Below are 9,387 nucleotides of genomic sequence, written 5' to 3' on the forward strand. Positions count from 1 at the left end.
TCAAGAGGAGGTGTTAAACACTCTTTGACGATGGATTAATGCCCAATCCTGGAGCCTCGTGTAATGTTCATTACGTTGTAAATACTTCAAGAATCAGATGAAATATCAGACCTCAAAACATTTTATTGTCACCTACAATCATCGTCTAGAAGGTTACATTCTGTAAGACCTTATTTAAATGGTCATTCACCGTGCCATCTGCAACAGTATACTGCTTTTTTGAAACTAGCTGGTCAAATCACTTTCTTTTTAAATGTAATTTCGTTGCTTGAAAGTATGTCAGGATAGTATTTAGTGATTGTCTGCAGCTTTTCTCGTTGTTCTTGCCCTCATCTGCACGTTCCTGTTTTGCAGAAACTGCCACAGAAAAACGGCACATGTTATTTTAGTGAACAGCCGTAACGAATTAAAACGTTGAGCTTCCAAAACACAATGTTTATATTCCTGCTTTGTGCTTGGTCCTGACTCCTGCTTCGCGCTTCATCTACTTACTTTCGTTTTCTCAAGTGCTTGTCACCACCCTACCTCCCTCCTTCACACCCTCCCTCCCTCCCTCCCTCCCTCCGCCCATGTCTGTCTGTCTGTCTGTCTCTCTCTCTCTCTCTCTCTCTCTCTCCCTCTCTCTCCCTCTCTGTCGCTCCCTCCCTCTCTCACACTCTCACACTCTCACCCTCTCTCAACCGCTTTCCTCTCCCCCTCTCTAGCATAGTGCAGTCCTTTATAATGTCTTCCTTTTGATATTGGAAGCTTTCTACTAGATTTTGGTATAAGCTGCGGTTGGGTTTTAGCTTCCTTTTAATTTATCCGTTAAGTGGTCGTAAAAAGGGCTGTTTTTGAGCAAAAAAAAAAAAAAGAGATTCGTTTTTTGCATAATCAGGGGGAACGCAGTTCTCGTACTTTGGTGTGTCAACACTGGTGTTATCATGAATACAATTTTGATTTACGGATGTGATTAATAATATATAACAGAAAATGTCCTGACTGACTGACTGACTCACCATCGCCTAACAAAAACCGCTTAGGATTGATACCTGAAATCTGGCGAAGGCGTGGTTCTTATACTGTAGGCGTCGTTTAAGAAGGGATATTTAGAAATTCCAACCCTAAGGGGGTGAAATAGAGGATGAAAGGTTTTTTAAATGTACCTATTACAATAAATTTGAAGCTAGACCTACGAAAACTAGTATTTGGTTTCCCAGTCAAAAAATAGAAAAAAATATATGTTTCATCATTTTCGAAAATTCACCCACTAAGAGGGTAAAATAGTGGGTGAAAGATCTCTTGAAAATAAATAATTACTAGAGACCTACTAAACGATGTTTACGGATACATCTACGACAACTGGTATTTGACGCCTCGGTTGGAAGTAAAAAAAAAAAAAAAAAAAAGTGTTTCAGTGTTTTTGAAAATTCAACTGCCTAATGGAGTACAAAAATCGTTCTAGGTACTATGGGACTTAACACCTGAGATCATCAGTCCCCTAGATTTAGTACTACTTAAACCTAACTAACCTAAGGACATCACACACATCCATGCCCGAGGCAGGATTCGAACCTGCGACCGTAGCACCAGAGCGACTCCCGACTGAAGCGGTCACAGCGGCCGGCAGGAGAGTACAATTAGGGATGAAAATTTTTAGTAAAAACTGCTGTTTCACTTCTTGGTTAGATATCAAGAAATAGTTGTTAGGGGGATGGAAGTTGTTATGGATTACCTCCACAAGAACGCAAAATGTGTGATTAACAAAAACTTTGGATTTCAGGTAGCAGAATCGCTTTTTGGTCAGAAACACATTCAGCAAAGTCTATGCTTATATGGCCGTAATTAGTGTGGAAAGCTTAGAAGGTTTTGCAATTTGTGAACGGCATAAAAATTCTGCTAAATAGAAACCAAAGAAATCTCTGCAGGCCGTTAAGTCTATGCGAGCGAAGCAGCGGGCGCTAAGCTAGTAATTAATTTGGCAATAAAGTGCGAATGAGAATAGCTGCAGTTGGGCAAACCGAATTGAGGTTATATCACGTTCCTCAGCGGTTTAAACTTCTCTTACTGTGCTTCCAGTGCCCTCAACGTGTGTGTGTGAGGAGCGTTGGTGCTCCACTCGTCGTTGTGCAAACTGTGATGCCGTTTGACACGTCGTTACGTTAATCCGAAACGAATTAACAACAATGGAAGATACTTACCTCAAGTTTCCACACGATCCAACGTTCACAATAATAAAAAAAACGATAGAATGTGTCCTATCTACTTAGATACTTGAATATGGCCTAAGGGGGAAATTGTATAGTCCTTCATGAAATAAAGAGAATGGTAGCTGAAGGATTCACGAAATCATTCAAAGAGACATCTGAGCTTGTTAAGTGCTCTTCTTTGGAAGATACTGAAGTCAAAAATCTTCTCCGTCAGGCTCCTGGATTGCCTACTGGCTATGCTCTATCGAAGGTCCACAAGGATGGGACGTCCTTCCACTTCGTGTCATCCACAACTGTTTCACCGACATAAAAGTCGGTGAAGTACTTGGACAATATTCTCACTCCGAACAAATATCATTGTGAACATCCTATTAAGAACTCAGCCGATTTTATTAGTCGGATTAACCGTCTTCGACTTCGTTCAAAAATGGCTCTGAGCACTATGCGACTTAACATCTGTGGTCATCAGTCACCTAGAACTTAGAACTCATTAAACGTAACTAACCTAAGGACATCACACACATCCTTGCCCGAGGCAGGATTCGAACCTGCGACCGTAGCAGTCGCACGGTTCCGGACTGAGTGCCTAGAACCGCGAGACAACCGCGGCCGGCTTCGACTTCGTGAGAGTGACTTGTGCTATGTTTTATTGTGTTGATGGTGTTTACCAATGTACCTATAGGAGATTTTATGGATCTAATACGCAGTTCTCTGAAAGTGAGGTTTTTGAGCTACTTTGAGAAGCTCTTACCTAATGTTATTTTCTGTGTAACGGGCAGTGTTCTGATCAGACGGACGGCGTTGAGATGGGGAGCCCATTAGCTCCAGCTGTTCCAAACGTCTTTAATGGAGAATTTCGAGCATATTGCCTTCGAAAAGGTCGTACTAAAGTCTAGTTGTTTCTTCCCATTAGTTAACTACACGTTCGTCATTTGGCCCCACAGAAGAGAAATACTTGACGAGTTCTTGGACTATCTCAACGGCATTAACAGAAATATCCACTCAACTAAGGAAGTAGAAAAAGCCGATGCATTGCCCTTCCTCGACATCTCTATCCGTTGGAAACGAAATGGATACCTTGGCTATAGAGTCTAAAGAAAACCGCACATAGATCTCTATTTACACAGCATCAGCCACCATTAATCGGCACAGAAGCGCAATGTGATAGAAACAATTGTACATCGAGAAAGAACGATATCAGACGCCATTAACGTGCCCCATGAGGGGAGCCACCGATGCAAGGGCTTCAGGAAATGGCCGCGCTGGGTAGACGCGCGGTCCGAGGCGCCTTGTCACGGTTCGCGGGTCTCCCCCCGTCGGTGGTCCGAGTCCTCCCCTTAGCTTGGGTGTATGTGTGCTATCCTCAGCGGAAGTTAGTTTAAGATTAGTACCATGTAGGCCTAGGGACGGATGACCTCAGCAGTTTGGTTCAATAGGAACTTACCACAAATTTCGAAAATTTTCTTCAGCAAATGAAGTGTTCTCATAAGTGAGTCATAATAAGACCACCGAAGCGGGGCAGGAAAATAATGTTAGCCGTTCTGTGGCTCCGTGTCATGCAAGACAAGCCTTCTACAGAAGTACAGCGATTACTGATACCGGTTCAAGATGCAGTACATTTGGGGCCTACAAGATACGTTGCTGGGGTGGCCAGTCTTACGCAGCATAGACAGTGAGCGCTGTAAAACAACGCAAGAAGGAGCATCGGACGTCTTATCGCCTACACTACCCTAAGAGTTCGTTTTAGCTGAGTGTGTTCTAGAAAATGGTGACCGAATCAAATTTGACGAAACCTCTCGCTCGCACTGAGACTGTGGGATTAGAGAAGTTCTCGAAAAAAGATCTCCGACACCACCCATAATAGAGAAGAGGGCCTTCAGTTCACCGCGGTGTGGGAACCAGCGATCGAGTGGGTGGAGCTGGCGCACGGAGTCAACGTATATCAACATATGGCGAGGCAGTGAGCACCCGTGACGTCACAGCCAGCAGTCCATCAGCAGTCATTCCACTTGACAATGGTCTGCGAGTGCTTGGTCGATAGCTCGTAGCATTTTAACGACCTGAAGCGGCTGGAAGCTTGAGAACATTTTGTTCAATGCTACCGCCGCGTGACTCCGCATTCTGACAACAGCGAAGGACAATTGATCCAACGAAAGAATTGGTAGAATTCACTGGCTCGGGCATACTGTGGGATCTGCCCAAAGATGGCTTCTGCAGCCACCACTAAGGCCGACCAGAGCCGCCTGGTCTGGAAAGCGCTGCAGTAGCATGTGTGGGTTCCCGGCTATCGAATGTCAAGGGCAGCGCCGCTGTCGATGCCAACTGTAGCTTGTAGCTGCAGTTCCCCGTTCACCCAGAGCCTCTTCAGTACTAGTCTTCGTGGCCTCGACTACGTCGGATTCCCTTCGTATAGTCTACCCACACCGAGCGAGGTGTAGCAGTGGTTAGCACACTGCCCTAGCATTCGTGAGTACGACGGTTCAAACCCGTGCCCGGCCATCTAGATTTAGGTTGTCAGTGACTTCCGCAAATCACTCCAAGCAAATGCTGGGGTGCTTCCTTTGAAACGACATGGCCGATTTCCTTCCCCAACCTTGACACAATTCGAGCTTCGTGCTCCAATAACGTCGATGTCGACGGAACGACGGAACCTTAAACCCAATATTCCTTCCTTCCCTCCTCCTTCTAGTCTGCCCATACTGCATCTTATGAAATGGAAATGAATGAACTAAACTAAAACTAAACTCCTCCCGAACAGGCCATGAAGGCCCAACGGTACTGACAGGCCGCCGTGTCATCCTCAGCTCACAGGCGTCACTGTATGAGGATACAGAGGGGCATGTGGTCAGCTCACAGCTCTCCTGGCCGTATGTCAGTTTGCGAGACCATAGCCGCTACTTCTCAGTCACGTAGTTCCTCAGTTTGCCTCCCGAGGGCTGAGTGCACCCCGCTTGCCAACAGCGCTCGGCAAACCGGATGGGCACCCATCCAATTGTTAGCCCAGCCCGACAGTGCTTAACTTCGGTGATCTGACGGGAACCGGTGTTACAACTGCGGCAAGGCAGTTGGCAAAAATGAATGAAGCCATCTTCAAATAGCAACACCAAAGCAACGGCGCCCAAATACAATTATCCATTGCAAACCGACTGACTAGTAGAACTTTATTTGCATGTTCCTTGCTATTTGAAACAACCACTGTATTCACCAGATATTATAATAAAAGCATCAGTTTAAAAGTAACATTACTCTCATTCCAGTGTACATCTGCTTCTATATTTCGCAAACTACCTGTACCATTATTACATTCCCTTTTAACTGTTGAAGCTGACGACAGCACTCGGGAAGAAGGAATCATTTTTTGTAAGACTCCGTGTGAGTCTATCCCCAAGCCTTTTTGCGCGGTTCATGAAGGAGGAAACTATATACTGGTTGAATCCTCAAGGGACACGTGCTCTCCAAATTTTAACAGAACAACACATCGCGCTTCACCACGCCCCTGTTGTAGTGCCGATAACTGAAACTGGGTGTACTTAATGTTTTCGCTCTTACTCAACGAAACTGCGACGAAGCGCGTTGCTCTTCTTTGGATCTTCTGTATTTCCTCGTCAAATTCCGCATGCAAAGCGTTCGAGAAGAAAGAGCAATAGTGAAGTATCGCTCTAACGTGGGTTTTGTTAGCTGCCTTCTTCTGGGTGGATACACTTCGCGACGATTATTCTAACCAATCTCATTGCTAGGATACGTTTTATATGTCGTTTCCACTTTAAATCTTCCTGCATACACACTGACAGACGTTAATGGGTTTGACTGCTTCCAGTATTTGTCTGGCAATTGTGTACCCATGCAGTAATGAAGCTTCCCGCCTTTTTCCCGAAATACGCTATAATTGTTTATGTTGAGGGCGAAGTGCCAACACTTACACCAATCCTCAGTCCTCTGCAGGCCTTTCTTCATTTCGCTACAGTTGTCTGCAGTTGCGACTTCTTTTTTTTTATTATTTTTTTTTTTACATGTTGGTCTATAGATCGTGAGCCGGCCAGATATCCCAAGAAATAAGCATCAAACGAAAAAACTACAAAGAACGAAACTTGTCTAGCTTGAAGGGGGAAATCAGATGGCGCTATGGTTGGCCCGCTAGATGGCGCTGCCATAGGTCAAACGGATATAAACTACCTTTTTTGAAATAGGGACCCCCATTTTTCACAATATATTCGTGTAGTACGTAAAGAAATATGAATGTTTTAGTTGGACCACTTTTTTCGCTTTGTGATAGATGGCGCTGTAATAGTCACAAACGTCGAAGTACGTGGTATCACCTAACAATCCGCAAGTGCGGACGATATTTACTGCGTGATACATTACCCGTGTTAAAATGGACCGTTTACCAATTGGGGAAAAGGTCGATATCGTGTTGATGTATAACTATTCTGATCAAAATGCCCAACGGGCGTGTGCTATGTATGCTGCTCGGTATCCTGGACGACATCATCCAAGTGTCTGGAACGTGCACCGGATAGTTACGTTATTTAACGAAACAGGAAGTGTTCAGCCACATGTGAAACGTCAACCACGACCAGCAACAAATGATGATGCCCAGGCAGATGTTTTAGCTGCTGTCGCGGCTAATCCGCACGTCAGTAGCAGACAAATTGCGTGAGAATCGGGAATCTAAAAAACGTCGGTGTTGAGAATGTTACATAAACATCAGCTGCACCCGGACCATATTTCTATGCACCAGGAATTTCATGGCGACGACTTTGAATGTCGTGTACAGTTCTGCCACTGGTCACAAGAGAAATTGAGGGACGATGAAAGATTTTTTTGCACGCGTTATATTTAGCGACGAAGCGTCATTCACGAACAGCGGAACGGCAGCAGTGGCCGAGCGGTTCTAGGCGCTGCAGCCTGCAATCACGTGATCGCTACGGTCGCAGGTTCGAATCCTGACTCGGGCATGGAAGTGTGTGATGTCCTTAGGTTGGTTAGGTGCTCAGAGCCATCTGAACCATTTAAACCAACAGCGGTAACATAAACAGGCATAAAATGCACAATAGGGCTACGGAAAATCCATGATGGCTGCGACCTTAGCGGGTTAATGTATGGTGCGGTGTTATGGGAGGAAGGATATGGCTCTGAGCACTATGAGACTAAAAAAACGTCTGAGGTCATCAGTCCCCTAGCACGGAGAACTACTTAAACCTAACTAACCTAAGGACATCACAAACATCCATGTCCGAGGCAGGATTCGAACCTGCGACCGTAGCGGTTAAGCAGTTCCGGACTGAAGCGCCTTGAACCGCTCGGACACCACGGCCGTCGAGGAAGGATAATTGACCTCATCTTATCGATGGCAATCTAAATGGTGCAATGTATGCTGATTTCGTTACTACAAGATGTTTCACTGCTTGACAGAATATCGATGTACTTCCAACATGATGGATGTCTGGCACATAGCTCACGTGCGGTTGAAGCGGTATTGAACAGAATATTTCGTGACTGGTAGATTGGTCGTTGAAGCACCATACTACGGCCCTCACGTTCACCGGATCTGACGACCCCGGATTTCTTCCTGTGGGGAAAGTTGAAGAATAGTTGCCACCGTGATCCACCGACAACGCCTGACAACATGCGCCAGCGCATTGTCAATGAATGTGCGAATATTAAGGAAGGCGACCTACTCGCTGTTGAGAGGAATGTCGTTACACGTATTGCCAAATGCATTGAGGTTGGCGGACACCATTTCGAGTATTTATTGCATTAATGTGGTATTTACAGGTAATCACGCTGTAACAGCATGCGTTCTCAGAAATGATAAGTTCACAAAGGTGCATGTATCACATTGTAACAACCGAAAAAATTCATACGTACCTACGTTCTGCATTTTAATTTGAAAAACCTACCTGTTACTAACTGTTCGTCCAAAATTGTGAGCCATATGTTTGTGACTATTACAGCGCCATCTATCACAAAGCGAAAAAAGTGGTCCAGCTAAAACATTCATACTTCTTTACGTAGTACACTATTTATTTATTTTTATTTATTTATTTATTTATTTAACCTGGCAAGATTAGGGCCATCAGGCCCTCTCTTACATCTAACCAGGCATTCTACTTATTTTACAGTCATATGTTTCAGTAGGCATGTTAAACTACATCTAATACAAAAAGTGAGATAAACAATTAGAAAGGTACACCTCGAACAATACATTATTGAAGAGAAAGATTTAAGATAGGAGTGCTGGCAGCAGGGACTTTATCCACCAGGTCACGGCATACTTCAAAGTTTTTGCATCAAACGTAATATGTTAGTGACAAAATGTTCGTTGACGCCTCAAAAGAATTCACTGTACAAATTAGGTTGCTGCATAGTACCTGCCCCAGTAAATTTAAAGATTTTCAACAAGGGGACCTTAACAACTAAGCTGTTTTAGAAGCGAGTTACGAACATTAAATTTTCTATGCGTACCCTCTTTGATACTGAGCAAGCAACTGGATTATAGACAACACACAAGACAAAGACACACCACACAGTGTCTATGCCCTGCCACATCTCAGGTGCATAACCAATAAGGAAGGAGACGTAGTATCACATGAAAGCGTCGGTGAACATTTTTTTCTCCAGCAAAAGATGCTTCCGATGACCTGATTTATCGCCTCTACATATTTCATGCAAATTCCTTGAAACACTCTGTACATATTTCTCAATGTGCTCTTTCAGCTCAAGAAACCAGCCGCCAAAGAGTAATCAACACAAGACATTCCAAGCAAGCAGGTCTTACACACCACGGAATTTGCGATCTCCATTTGAAATTATTTTTCGACCTTCAAATGAAATTATGTAAACACTGAGAAATTTTACCCGATCGGACCTGACAGGCATAATGACTGACTTTTGTTTCAAATGTGGGCATTTCCATCGGTCATCCCCATCTTTGGCTAATAGTACTTCTCTGGCAGAATTTCGCCCATTTTGTGAAGAGGAAACCTGATATCGTCGGAAAGTCTTAATACTTAAGTCAGCTTCGCAGAATTATAATCCAATCTTCAGTAGGCATAGTGAAATCTGTAGCTCAAATTAAGTGTATCTGAAAAACCATTCTATGAGATTTCGGCTTCAAATCGAGCACACCCAGCCCAAGGCACACGTGGAATGAAAGAAGGAAGGAAGATTAGTGTCAACGACTACATTAGAGACTACG

General features: G+C 44.2%; 1 pseudogene; it reads right to left on the minus strand.

The window, feature by feature from the left end:
* Positions 1-5,141: 5,141 nt before the first annotated feature.
* LOC126279154 (5S ribosomal RNA) lies at positions 5,142-5,259 on the minus strand (annotated as a pseudogene).
* Positions 5,260-9,387: the final 4,128 nt, after the last annotated feature.

This window comes from Schistocerca gregaria, chromosome 6 (genome assembly GCF_023897955.1).
Source record: "Schistocerca gregaria isolate iqSchGreg1 chromosome 6, iqSchGreg1.2, whole genome shotgun sequence".
Classification (NCBI taxonomy): domain Eukaryota; kingdom Metazoa; phylum Arthropoda; class Insecta; order Orthoptera; family Acrididae; genus Schistocerca; species Schistocerca gregaria.